A 15,305-nucleotide genomic window follows, 5' to 3' on the forward strand; every position below is an offset into this window, starting at 1 on the left:
CAAAACATAGACAGTAAGAAGAGTCAGTATTCTTGTACTTAAGTCGGCATTGTGCCTTTTGTATTTAATTCCGATGCAATTTCTGTGTTTCATCTTCAATAAGAAGGTCCAAGGATACAGTAAATCTGAGGTGAAGCATCAGAGTCTTTAACTGGTGTCACAGGAATGGTTCAAAGCATAGTCAGTAAGAAGAGTCAGTCTTCATGTACGGCATTGTGCCTTTTATATTTAATTCCGATGCAATTCCTGTGTTTCATCGTCAATAAGGAGGTCCAAGGTGTACAGTAAACCTGGAGTGAAGCATCGGAATCTATAACTAGTGTCACAGGAATGGTTCAAACATAGACAGTGGGAGGAGTAAGTCTTCTTGTACATAAATCGGCATTGTACCTTTTGTATTTAATTCCGATGCAATTTATGTGTTTCATCGTCAATAAGAAGGTCAGAGGGATACGGTAAACCTGAAGTAAAGCATCGGAATCTATAACTAGTGTCACAGGAATCGTTCAAAGCATAGACAGTAGGAAGAGTCAGTCTTCTTGTAATTAAGTCGGCATTGTGCCTTTTCTGTTCAATTCCGATGGAATTTCTGTATTTCATCGTCAATAAGAAGGTCAAAGGTATATAGTAAACCTCGAGTGAAGCATCGGAATCCATAACTAGTGTCACAGGTATGGTTCAAAACATAGGCAGTAAGAAGAGTCAGTCTCCTTGTACGTAAGTCGGCATTGTGACATTTTTATTTAATTCCGATGCAGTTTCTGTGTTCCATTGTCAATAAGAAGGTAGAAGGGATACAGTAAACCTGGAGTGAAGCATCGGAATCTATAACTAGTGTCACAGGGTTGGTTCAAAACATAGACAGTAAGAAGAGTCATTATTCTAGTACTTAAGTCGGCATTAAGCCTTTTGTATTTAATTCCGTTGCAATTTCTGTGTTTCATCGTCAATAAGAAGGTCCAAGGGATACATTAGACCTGAAGTGAAGCACCGGAATCTATAACTAGTGTCACAGGAATGGTTCAAAACATAGTCAGTAAGAAGAGTCAGTCTTCTTTTACTTAAGTCGGCATTGTGCCTTTTGTGTTTAATTCCGATGCAATTTCTGTGTTTCATCGTCAATAAGAAGGTCCAAGGGATACAGTAAACCCGAAGTGAAGCATCGGAATCTATAACTAGTGTCACAGGAATGGTTCAAACATAGACAGTAGGAAGAGTCAGTCTTGTTGTACTAAGTCGGCAATGTGCATTTCTATTTAATTCCGATGCAATTTCTGTGTTTCATCGTCAATAAGTAGGTCGGAGGGATACAGAAAACCTGTAGTGAAGCATCGGATTCTATAACTAGTGTCACAGGAATGGTTCTAAACATAGACAGTAGGAAGTGTCAGTCTTCTTGTACTTAAGTCGGCATTGTGCCGTTTCTATCTTAATCCGATGCAATTTCTGTGCTTCATCGTCAATAAGAAAGTCCAAGGGATACAGTAAACCTGAAGTGAAGCATCGGAATCTATAACCAGTGTCATAGGAATGGTTCAAAACATAGACAGTAAGAAGGGTCAGTCTTCTTGTACATACGTCGGCATTGTGCCGTTTGTATTTAATTCCGATGCAATTTCTGTGTTTCATCGTCAATAAGGAGGTCCAAGGTATACAGTAAACCTGGGGTGAAGCATCGGAATCTATAACTTGTGTCACAGGAATGGTTCAATACATAGTCTGTAAGAAGAGTCTGTCTTCTTGTACTTTAGTCGGCATTGTGCCTTTTATATTTAATTCCGATGCAATTTCTGTGTTTCATCATCAATAAGAAGGTCCAAGGGATACAGTAAACTGGGAGTGAAGCATCGGAATCGATAACTAGTGTCACAGGAATGGTTCAAAGCATAGTCAGTAAGAAGAGTCAGTCTTCTTGTACTTAAGAAGGCATTGTGCATTTTGTATTTAATTCAGATGCAATTTCTGTGTTTCATCGTCAATAAGAAGGTCCAAGGGATACAGTAAACTGGGAGTGAAGCATCGGAATCGATAACTAGTGTCACAGTAATGGTTCAAATCATAGTCAGTAAGAAGAGTCAGTCTTCTTGTACTTAAGTCTGCATTGTGCCTTTTGTATATAATTTCGATATAATTTCTGTGTTCCATCGTCAACAAGAAGCTCCAAGGGATACAGTAAACCTGAAGTGAAGCATCGGAATCTATAACTAGAGTCACAGGAATGGTTCAAAACATAGACAGTAGGAAGAGTCAGTCTTTAAGTACTTAAGTCGGCATTGTGCCTTTTCTATTTAATTCCGATGCAATTTCTGTGTTTCATCGTCAATAAGAAGGTCCAAGGGATACAGAAAACCTAGAGTGAAGCATCGGAATCTGTAACTAGTGTCACAGGAATGGTTCAAAACATAGTCAGTAAGAAGAGTCAGTCTTCTTGTACTTACGTCGGCATTGTGCCTTTTGTATTTTATTCCGATACAATTTCTGTGTTTCATCGACCATAAGAAGGTCCAAGGGATACAGTAAACCTAGAGTGAAGCATCGGAATCAATAACTAGTGTCACAGGAATGGTGCAAAAACATGGTCAGTAAGAAGAGTCAGTTTTCTACTACTTAAGTCGGCATTGTGCCTTTGGTATTTAATTCCGATGCAATTTCTGTGTTTCATCGTCAATAAGAAGGTCCAAGGGATACAGTAAACCTTAAGTGAAGCATCGGAGTCTATAACTAGTGTCACAGGAATGGTTCAAATCATAGTCAGTAAGAAGAGTCAGTCTTCTTGTACTTAAGTCGGCATTGTGCCTTTTGTATTTAATTCCGATGCAATTTCTGTGTTTTATCGTCAATAAGAAGGTCCAAGGGATACATTAAACCTGGAGTGAAGCATCGGAATCTATAACTAGTGTCACAGGAATGGTTCAAAACATAGACAGTAAGAAGAGTCAGTCTTCTTGTACTTAAGCCGAAATTGTGCCTTTAGTATTTAATTCCAATACAATTTCTGTGTTTCATCGTCAATAAGGAGGTCCAAGGTATACAGTAAATCTGGAGTGAAGCTTCGGAATCTATAACTAGTGTCACATGACAGGTTCAAAACATAGTCAATAAGAAGAGTTAGTCTTCTTGTACTTAAGTCGGCATTGTGCCTTTTGTATTTAATTCCGATGCAATTTCTGTGTTTCATCGTCATTAAGAAGGTCCAAGGGATACAATAAACCGGGAGTGAAGCATCGGAATCTATAACTAGTGTCACAGGAATTGTTCAAAACATAATCAGTAAGGAGAGTCAGTCTTCTTGTACTTAAGTCGGCATTGTACCTTTTGTATTTAATTCCGATGCAATTTCTGTGTTTGATCGTCAATACGAAGGACCAAGGGCTACAGTAGGCCTGGAGTGAAGCATCGGAATCTATAACTAGTGTCACAGGAATGAATCAAAGCATAGTCAGTAAGAAGAGTCAGTCTTCTTGTACTTAAGTCGGCATTGTGCCTTTTATATTTAATTCCGATGCAATTTCTGTCTTTCATCGTCAACAAGAAGCTCCAAGGGATACAGTAAACCTGAATAGAAGCATCGGAATCTATAACTAGTGTCACAGGAATGGTTCAAAACATAGCCAGTTGGAAGAGTCAGTCTTCTTGTACTTAAGTCGGCATCGTGCTTTTTGTATTTAATTTCGATGCAATTTCTGTGTCATCGTCAATAAGAAGGTAAGAGGGATACAGTAAACCTGAAGTGAAGCATCGGAATCTATAACTAGTGTCACAGGAATGGTTCAAAACGTAGACAGTGGGAAGAGTCAGTCTTCTTGTACTGATGTCGGGATTGTGCCTTGTCTATTTATTTCCAATGCAATTTCTGTGTTTCATCGTCAATAAGAAAGTCCAAGGGATACAGTAAACCTGAAGTGAAGCATCGGAATCTATAATTGGTGTCACAGGAATGGTTCAAAACATAGTCAGTAAGAAGCGTCAGTGTTCTTGTACTTATGTCTCCATTGTGCCTTTTCTATTTAATTCCGATGCAATTTCTGTGTTTCATCGTCAATACGAAGGACCAAGGGATACAGTAAACCTGGAGTGAAGCATCGGAATCTATAGCTAGTGTCACATGAATGGTTCAAAACATAGACAGTAAGAAGAGTCAGTCTTCTTGTACTAATGTCGGCATTGTGCCCTTTGTATTTAATTCCGATGCAATTTCTGTGTTTCATCGTCAATAAGAAGGCCCAATGGATACAGTAAACCTGTAGTGAAGCATCGTAATCTAAACTGGTCCCACAGGAATCTTTCAAAACATAGACAGTAAGAAGAGTCAGTCTTCTAGTTCTTAAGTCGGCATTGTGCCTTTTGTATTTAAGTCCGATGCAATTTTTTTGTTTCATCGTCAATAAGAAGGTCCAAGGGATACAGTCTACATCTACATCTACATCTACATCTACATCTACATTGATACTCCGCAAGCCACCCAACGGTGTGTGGCGGAGGGCACTTAACGTGCCACTGTCATTACCTCCCTTTCCTGTTCCAGTCGCGTATGGTTCGCGGGAAGAACGAGTGTCTGAAAGCCTCCGTGCGCGCTCTAATCTCTCTAATTTTACATTCGTGATCTCCTCGGGAAGTGTAAGTAGGGGGAAGCAATATATTCGATACCTCATCCAGAAACGCACCCTCTCGAAACCTGGCGAGCAAGCTACACCGCGATGCAGAGCGCCTCTCTTGCAGAGTCTGCCACTTGATTTTATTAAACATCTCCGTAACGCTATCACGGTTACCAAATAACCCAGTGACGAAACGCGCCGCTCTTCTTTGGATCTTCTCTATCTCCTCCGTCAACCCGACCTGGTACGGATCCCACACTGATGAGCAATACTCAAGTATAGGTCGAACGAGTGTTTTGTAAGCCACCTCCTTTGTTGTTGGACTACATTTTCTAAGCACTCTCCCAATGATTCTCAACCTGGTACCCGCCTTACCAACAATTAGTTTTATATGAGCATTCCACTTCAAATCGCTCCGTACGCATACTCCCAGATATTTTACAGAAGTAACTGCTACCAGTGTTTGTTCCGCTATCATATAATCATACAATAAAGGATCCTTCTTTCTATGTATTCGCAATACATTACATTTGTCTATGTTAAGGGTCAGTTGCCACTCCCTGCACCAAGTGCCTATCCGCTGCAGATCTTCCTATATTTCGCTACAATTTTCTAATGCAGCAACTTCTCTGTATACTACAGCATCATCCGCGAAAAGCCGCATGGAACTTCCGACACTATCTACTAAGTCATTTATATATATTGTGAAAAGCAATGGCCCCATAACACTCCCCTGTGGGACGCCAGAGGTTACTTTAACGTCTGTAGACGGCTCTCCATTGATAACAACATGCTGTGTTCTGTTTGCTAAAAACTCTTCAATCCAGCCACACAGCTGGTCTGATATTCCGTAGGCTCTTACTTTGTTTATCAGGCGACAGTGCGGAACTGTATCGAACGCCTTCCGGAAGTCAAGAAAAATAGCATCTACCTGGGAGCCTGTATCTAATATTTTCTGGGTCTCATGAACAAATAAGGCGAGTTGGGTCTCACATGATCGCTGTTTCCGGAATCCATGTTGATTCCTACATAGTAGATTCTGGGTTTCCAGAAATGACATGATACGCGAGCAAAAAACATGTTCTAAAATTCTACAAGAGATCGACGTAAGAGATATAGGTCTATAGTTTTGCGCATCTGCTCGATGACCCTTCTTGAAGACTGGGACTATCTGTGCTCTTTTCCAATCATTTGGTACCCTCCGTTCCTCTAGAGACTTGCGGTACACGGCTGTTAGAAGGGGGGCAAGTTCTTTCGCGTACTCTGTGTAAAATCGAATTGGTATCCCGTCAGGTCCAGTGGACTTTCCTCTATTGAGTGATTCCAGTTGTTTTTCTATTCCTTGGACACTTATTTCGATGTCAGCCATTTTTTCGTTTGTGCGAGGATTTAGAGAAGGAACTGCAGTGCGGTCTTCCTCTGTGAAACAGCTTTGGAAAAAGGTGTTTAGTATTTCAGCTTTACGCGTGTCATCCTCTGTTTCAATGCCATCATCATCCCGTAGTGTCTGGATATGCTGTTTCGAGCCACTTACTGATTTAACGTAAGACCAGAACTTCCTAGGATTTTCTGTCAAGTCGGTACATAGAATTTTACTTTCGAATTCAATGAACGCTTCACGCATAGCCCTCCTTACGCTAACTTTGAGATCGTTTAGCTTCAGTTTGTCTGAGAGGTTTTGGCTGCGTTTAAACTTGGAGTGGAGCTCTCTTTGCTTTCGCAGTAGTTTCCTAACTTTGTTGTTGTACCACGGTGGGTTTTTCCCGTCCCTCACAGTTTTACTCGGCACGTACCTGTCTAAAACGCATTTTACGATTGCCTTGAACTTTTTCCATAAACACTTAACATTGTCAGTGTCGGAACAGAAATTTTCGTTTTGATCTGTTAGGTAGTCTGAAATCTGCCTTCTATTACTCTTGCTAAACAGATAAACCTTCCTCCCTTTTTTTATATTCCTATTAACTTCCATATTCAGGGATGATGCAACGGCCTTATGATCACTGATTCCCTGTTCTGTACATACAGATTCGAAAAGTTCGGGTCTGTTTGTTATAAGTAGGTCCAAGATGTTATCTCCACGAGTCGGTTCTCTGTTTAATTGCTCGAGGTAATTTTCGGATAGTGCACTCAGTATAATGTCACTCGATGCTCTGTCCCTACCACCCGTCCTAAACATCTGAGTGTTCCAGTCTATATCTGGTAAATTGAAATCTCCACGTAAGACTATAACATGCTGAGAAAATTTATGTGAAATGTATTCCAAATTTTCTCTCAGTTGTTCTGCCACTAATGCTGCTGAGTCGGGAGGTCGGTAAAAGGAGCCAATTATGAACCTAGTTCGGTGGTTTAGTGTAACCTCCACCCATAATAATTCACAAGAACTATCCACTTCTACTTCACTACAGGATAAACTACTACTAACAGCGATGAACACTCCACCACCGGTTGCATGCAATCTATCCTTTGTAAAAATTTCGGCAGAATTTATCTCTGGCTTAAGCCAGCTTTCTGTACCTATAACGATTTCAGCTTCGGTGCTTTCTATCAGCGGTTGAAGTTCCGGTGCTTTACCAACGCAGCTTCGACAGTTGACAATTACAATACCGATTGCTGCTTGGTCCCCGCATGTCCTGACTTTGCCCCGCACCCGTTGAGGCTGTTGCCCTTTCTGTACTTGCCCAAGGCCATCTAACCTAAAACCTGAAGTGAAGCATCGGAATCTAAAACTGGTCTTACAGGGTAGGTCCATAACAGACAGTAAGAAGAGTCAGTCTTCGTGTACTTATGACGGCATTGTGCATTTAGTAAATAATTCCTAAATTATTTCTGTGTTTCATCGTTATTAAGAAGATCCAAGGGATACAGTAAACCTGAAGTGTAGCTTCGTAATCTAAAACTGGTCTCACAGGAATGGTTCAAACATAGACAGTAAGAAGATCCCGTCTGCTTGTTCTTAAGTCGGCATTGTGCCGTTTGTATTTAATTCCGATGCAATATCTGTGTTTCATCGTCAGTGAGAAGGTCCAAGGGATACAGTAAACCTGGAGTGAAGCATCGGAATCTATAACTAGTGTCACATGAATGGTTCAAAGCATAGACAGTAAGAAGAGTCATTCTTCTTGTACTTAAGTCGGCATTGTGTCTTTTTATTTAATTCCGATGCAATTTCTGTGTTTCATCGTCAATAAGAAGGTCGGAGGGATACAGTAAACCTGTAGTGAAGCATCGGATTCTATAACTAGTGTCACAGGAATGGTTCTAAACATAGACAGTAGGTAGAGTCAGTCTTCTTGTACTTAAGTCGGCATTGTGCCGTTTCTATCTAAATCCGATGCAATTTCTGTGCTTCATCGTCAATAAGAAAGTCCAAGGGATACAGTAAAACTGAAGTGAAGCATCGGAATCTATAACTAGTGTCACAGGATTGGTTCAATACATAGTCTGTAAGAAGAGTCTGTCTTCTTGTACTTTAGTCGGCATTGTGCCTTTAGTATTTAATTCCGATGCAATTTCTGTGTTTCATCGTCAATAAGAAGGTCCAAGGGATACAGTAAACTGGGAGTGAAGCATCGGAATCGATAACTAGTGTCACAGGAATGGTTCAAAGCATAGTCAGTAAGAAGAGTCAGTCTTCTTGTACTTAAGACGGCATTGTGCGTTTTGTATTTAATTCCGATGCAATTTCTGTGTTTCATCGTCAATAAGAAGGTCCAAGGGATACAGTAAACTGGGAGTGAAGCATCGGAATCGATAACTAGTGTCACAGGAATGGATCTAAACATAGTCAGTAAGAAGAGTCAGTCTTCTTGTACTTAAGTCGGCATTGTGCCTTTTGTATATAATTCCGATGCAATTTCTATGTTTCATCGTCAACAAGAAGCTCCAAGGGATACAGTGAACCTGAAGTGAAGCATCGGAATCTATAACTAGTGTCACAGGAATGGTTCAAAACATAGACAGTAGGAAGAGTCAGTCTTCTTGTACTTAAGTCGGCATTGTGCCTTTTCTATTTAATTCCGATGCAATTTCTGTGTTTCATCGTCAATAAGGAGGTCCAAGGGATACAGTAAACCTGGAATGAAGCATCGGAAACTGTAACCAGTGTCACAGGAATGGTTCAAAACATAGTCAGTAAGAAGAGTCAGTCTTCTTGTACTTAAGTCGGCATTGTGCCTTTTGTATTTTATTCCGATACAATTTCTGTGTTTCATCGACCATAAGAAGGTCCAAGGGATACAGTAAACCTGGAGTGAAGCATCGGAATCTATAACTAGTGTCACAGAATGGTTCAAAACATGGTCAGTAAGAAGAGTCAGTTTTCTTGCACTTATGTCAGCCTTGTGCCGTTTGTATTTAATTCCGATGCAATTTCTGTGTTTCATCGTCAATAAGAAGTTCCAAGGGATACAGTAAACCTGGAGTGAAGCATCGGAATCTGTAACTAGTGACACAGGAACGGTTCAAAACATAGACACTAAGAAGAGACAGTCTTCTTGTACTTAAGTCGGCATTGTGCCTTTTGTATTTAACTCCGATGCAATTTCTGTGTTTCATCGTCAATAAGAAGGTCAGAGGGATACAGTAAACCTGAAGTGAAGCATCGGAATCTATAACTAGTGTCACAGGAATGGTTCACATCATAGTCAGTAAGGTGAGTCAGTCTTCTTGTACTTCAGCCGGCATTGTGCCTTTTCTATTTAATTCCGATGCAATTTCTGTGCTTCATCATTAATAAGAAAGTCCATGGGATACAGTTAACCTGAAGTGAAGCATCGGAATCTATAACTAGTGTCACAGGAATGGTTCAAAACATAGTCAGCAAGAAGGGTCAGTCTTCTTGTACTTAAGTCGGCATTGTGCCGTTTGTATTTATTTCCGATGCAATTTCTGTGTTTTATCGTCAATAAGAAAGTCCAAGGGATACAGTAAACCTGGAGTGAAGCATCGGAATCTATAACTAGCGTCACAGGAATGGTTCAAAATATAGACAGTAAGAAGAGTCAGTCTTCTTGTACTTAAGTCGGCATTGTGCCTTTTGTATTTAATTCCAATGCAATATCTGTGTTTCATCGTCAATAAGGAGGTCCAAGGTATACAGAAAACCTGGAGTGAAGCATCGGAATCTATAACTAGTGTCTCATGACAGGTTCAAAACATAGTCAGTAAGAAGAGTCAGTCTTCTTGTACTTAAGTCGGCATTGTGCCTTTTGTATTTAATTCCGATGCAATTTCTGTGTTTCTTCGTCATTAAGAAGGTCCAAGGGATACAGTAAACCGGAAGTGAAGCATCGGAATCTATAACTACTGTCACAGGAATGGTTCAAAACATAGTCAGTAAGAAGAATCAGTCTTCTTGTACTTATGTCGGCATTGTGCCTTTTGTATTTAATTCCGGTGCAATTTCTGTGTTTCATCGTCAATACGAAGGTCCAAGGGATACAGTAAGCCTGGAGTGAAGCACCAGAATCTATAACTAGTGTCACAGGAATGAATCAAAACATAGTCAGTAAGAAGAGTCAGTCTTCTTGTGCTTAAGTCGGCATTGTGCCTTTTGTATTTAATTCCGATGCAATTTCTGTCTTTCATCGTCAACAAGAAGCTCCAAGGGATACAGTAAACCTGAAGTGAAGCATCGGAATCTATAATTGGTGTCACAGGAATTGTTCAAAACATAGTCAGTAAGAAGAGTCAGTCTTCTTGTACTTAAGTCTGCATTATGCCTTTTCAATTTAATTCCGATCCGATTTCTGTGTTTCATCGTCAAAATGAAGGTCCAAGGGATACAGTAAACCTGGAGTGAAGCATCGGAATCTATAACTAGTGTCACATGACAGGTTCAAAACATAGACAGTAGAAAGAGTCAGCCTTCTTGTTCTTAAGTCGGCATTGTGCCTATTGTATTTAATTCCGATGCAATTTCTGTGTTTCATCGTCAATTAGAAGGTCCAAGGGATACCGTAAAGCTGGAGTGAAGCGTCGGAATCTATAACTAGTGTCACAGGAATGGTTCAAAACATAATCAGTAAGAATTGTCAGTCTTCTCGTACTTAATTCGGCCTTGTGCCTTTTGTATATAATTCTGATGCAATTTCTGTGTTTCCTCGTCAATGAGAAGCTCCAAGGGATACAGTAAACCTGGAGTGAAGCATCGGAATCTATAACTAGTGTCACATGAATGGTTCAAAACATAGACAGTAAGAAGAGTCAGTCTTCTTGTACTTATGTCGGCATTGTGCCTTTTGTATTTAATTCCGATGCTATTTCTGTGTTTCATCGTCAGTAAGAAGGTCCAAGGGGTACAGTAAACCTGAAGTGAAGCATCGGAATCTATAACTACTGTCATAGGAATGGTTCAAAACATAGTCAGTAAGAAGAATCAGTCTTCTTGTACTTAAGTCGGCATTGTGCCTTTTGTATTTAATTCCGATGCAATTTCTGTGTTTCATCGTCAATACGAAGGTCCAAGGGATACAGTAAGCCTGGAGTGAAGCACCAGAATCTATAACTAGTGTCACAGGAATGAATCAAAACATAGTCAGTAAGAAGAGTCAGTCTTCTTGTGCTTAAGTCGGCATTGTGCCTTTTGTATTTAATTCCGATGCAATTTCTGTCTTTCATCGTCAACAAGAAGCTCCAAGGGATACAGTAAACCTGAAGTGAAGCATCGGAATCTATAATTGGTGTCACAGGAATTGTTCAAATCATAGTCAGTAAAAAGAGTCAGTCTTCTTGTACTTAAGTCTGCATTGTGCCTTTTCTATTTAATTCCGATCCGATTTCTGTGTTTCATCGTCAAAACGAAGGTCCAAGGGATACAGTAAACCTGGAGTGAAGCATCGGAATCTAAAACTAGTGTCACATGACAGGTTCAAAACATAGACAGTAGAAAGAGTCAGCCTTCTTGTCCTTAATACGGCATTGTGCCTATTGTATTTAATTCCGATGCAATTTCTGTGTTTCATCGTCAATAAGAAGGTCCAAGGGATACCGTAAAGCTGGAGTGAAGCGTCGGAATCTATAACTAGTGTCACAGGAATGGTTCAAAGCATAATCAGTAAGAAGAGTCAGTCTTCTCGTACTTAATTCAGCATTGTGCCTTTTGTATTCAATTCTGATGCAATTTCTGTGTTTCATCGTCAATGAGAAGCTCCAAGGGATACAGTAAACCTGGAGTGAAGCATCGGAATCTATAACTAGTGTCACATGAATGGTTCAAAACATAGACAGTAAGAAGAGTCAGACTTCTTGTACTTATGTCGGCATTGTGCCCTTTGTATTTAATTCCGATGCAATTTCTGTGTTTCATCGTCAATGAGAAGGTCCAAGGGATACAGTAAACCTGGGGTGAAGCATCGGAATCTATAACTAGTGTCACATGAATGGTTCAAAACATAGACAGTAGGAAGAGTCAGCCTTCTTGTTCTTAAGTCTACATTGTGTCTTATCTATTTAATTCCGATGCAATTTCTGTGCTTCATCGTCAATAGGAAAGTCCAAGGGATACAGTAAACCTGAAGTGAAGCATCGGAATCTATAACTAGTGTCACAAGAATGGTTCAAAACATAGACAGTAGGAAGAGTCAGTCTTCTTGTACTTAAGTCGGCATTGTGCCTTTTCTATTTAATTCCGATGCAATTTCGGTGTTTCGTCGTCAATAAGAAGGTCCAAGGGATACAGTAAACCTGGAGTGAAGCATCGGAATCTATAACTAGTGTCACAGGAATGGTTCAAAACATAGACACTTGGAAGAATCAGTTTTCTTGTACTTAAGTCAGCATTGTGCGTTTTGTATTTAATTCCGATCCAATTTCTGTGTTTCATCGTCAATAAGAAGGTCAGAGCGATACAGTTAACCTGAAGTGAAGCATCGGAATCTATAACTAGTGTCACATGAATGGTTCAAAACATAGACAGTAGGAAGAGTCATTCTTCTTGAACTTAAGTCGGCATTGCGTCTTTTTATTTAATTCCGATTCAATTTCTGTGTTTCATCGTCAATAAGAAGGTACGAGGGATACAGTAAACCTTAAGTGAAGCATCGGAATCTATAACTAGTGTCACAGGAATGGTTCAAAACATAGACATTTGGAAGAGTCAGTCTTCTTGTACTGAAGTCGGCATCGTGCTTTTTGTATTTAATTTCGATGCAATTTCTGTGTTTCATCGTCAATAAGATGGTAAGAGGGATACAGTAAACCTGAAGTGAAGCATCAGAATCTATAATTGGTGTCACAGGAATGGTTCAAAACATAATCAGTAAGAAGGGTCTGTCTTCTTGTACTTAATTCGGCATTGTGCCTTTTGTATTTAATCCTGATGCAATTTCTGTGTCTCATCGTCAATGAGAAGGTCCAAGGGATACAGTAAACCTGAAGTGTAGCTTCGTAATTTAAAACTGGTCTCACAGGAATGGTTCAAACATAGACGGTAAGAAGATCCCGTCTGCTATTTCTTAAGTCGGCATTGTGCCGTTTGTATTTAATTCCGATGCAATTTCGGTGTTTCATCGTCAATAAGAAGGTCCAAGATATACAGTAAACCTGAAGTGAAGCATCGTAATTTATAACTACTGTCACAGGAAGACTTCAAAACGTACACAGTAGGAAGAGTCATTCTTCTTGTACTTAAGTCGGCATTGTGCCTTTTGTATTTAATTCCGATGCAATTTCTGTCTTTCATCGTCAACAAGAAGCTCCAAGGGATACAGTAAACCTGAAGTTTAGCATCGGAATCTATAATTGGTGTCACAGGAATTGTTCAAAACATAGTCAGTAAGAAGAGTCAGTCTTCTTGTACTTAAGTCTGCATTATGCCTTTTCAATTTAATTCCGATTAGATTTCTGTGTTTCATCGTCAAAACGAAGGTCCAAGGGATACAGTAAACCTGGAGTGAAGCATCGGAATCTATAACTAGTGTCACATGACAGGTTCAAAACATAGACAGTAGAAAGAGTCAGCCTTCTTGTTCTTAAGTCGGCATTGTGCCTATTGTATTTAATTCCGATGCAATTTCTGTGTTTCATCGTCAATAAGAAGGTCCAAGGGATACCGTAAAGCTGGAGTGAAGCGTCGGAATCTATAACTAGTGTCACAGGAATGGTTCAAAACATAATCAGTAAGAATTGTCAGTCTTTTCGTACTTAATTCGGCCTTGTGCCTTTTGTATTTAATTCTGATGCAATTTCTGTGTTTCCTCGTCAATGAGAAGCTCCAAGGGATACAGTAAACCTGGAGTGAAGCATCGGAATCTATAACTAGGGTCACATGAATGGTTCAAAACATAGACAGTAAGAAGAGTCAGTCTTCTTGTACTTATGTCGGCATTTTGCCTTTTGTATTTAATTCCGATGCTATTTCTGTGTATCATCGTCAGTAAGAAGGTCTAAGGGGTACAGTAAACCTGAAGTGAAGCATCGGAATCTATAACTACTGTCATAGGAATGGTTCAAAACATAGTCAGTAAGAAGAATCAGTCTTCTTGTACTTAAGTCGGCATTGTGCTTTTTGTATTTAATTCCGATGCAATTTCTGTGTTTCATCGTCAATACGAAGGTCCAAGGGATACAGTAAGCCTGGAGTGAAGCACCAGAATCTATAACTAGTGTCACAGGAATGAATCAAAACATAGTCAGTAAGAAGAGTCAGTCTTCTTGTGCTTAAGTCGGCATTGTGCCTTTTGTATTTAATTCCGATGCAATTTCTGTCTTTCATCGTCAACAAGAAGCTCCAAGGGATACAGTAAACCTGAAGTGAAGCATCGGAATCTATAATTGGTGTCACAGGAATTGTTCAAAGCATAGTCAGTAAAAAGAGTCAGTCTTCTTGTACTTAAGTCTGCATTGTGCCTTTTCTATTTAATTCCGATCCGATTTCTGTGTTTCATCGTCAAAACGAAGGTCCAAGGGATTCAGTAAACCTGGAGTGAAGCATCGGAATCTAAAACTAGTGTCACATGACAGGTTCAAAACATACACAGTAGAAAGAGTCAGCCTTCTTGTCCTTAATACGGCATTGTGCCTATTGTATTTAATTCCGATGCAATTTCTGTGTTTCATCGTCAATAAGAAGGTCCAAGGGATACCGTAAAGCTGGAGTGAAGCGTCGGAATCTATAACTAGTGTCACAGGAATGGTTCAAAGCATAATCAGTAAGAAGAGTCAGTCTTCTCGTACTTAATTCGGCATTGTGCCTTTTGTATTCAATTCTGATGCAATTTCTGTGTTTCATCGTCAATGAGAAGCTCCAAGGGATACAGTAAACCTGGAGTGAAGCATCGGAATCTATAACTAGTGTCACATGAATGGTTCAAAACATAGAGAGTAAGAAGGGTCAGTCTTCTTGTACTTATGTCGGCATTGTGCCCTTTGTATTTAATTCCGATGCAATATCTGTGTCTCATCGTCAATGAGAAGGTCCAAAGGATACAGTAAACCTGGGGTGAAGCATCGGAATCAATAACTAGTGTCACATGAATGGTTCAAAACATAGACAGTAGGAAGAGTCAGCCTTCTTGTTCTTAAGTCTACATTGTGTCTTATCTATTTAATTCCGATGCAATTTCTGTGCTTCATCGTCAATAGGAAAGTCCAAGGGATACAGTAAACCTGAAGTGAAGCATCAGAATCTATAACTAGTGTCACAAGAATGGTTCAAAACATAGACAGTAGGAAGAGTCAGTCTTCTTGTACTTAAGTCGGCATTGTGCCTTT

The sequence above is a fragment of the Schistocerca piceifrons genome, chromosome X, assembly GCF_021461385.2.
Source record: "Schistocerca piceifrons isolate TAMUIC-IGC-003096 chromosome X, iqSchPice1.1, whole genome shotgun sequence".
Classification (NCBI taxonomy): domain Eukaryota; kingdom Metazoa; phylum Arthropoda; class Insecta; order Orthoptera; family Acrididae; genus Schistocerca; species Schistocerca piceifrons.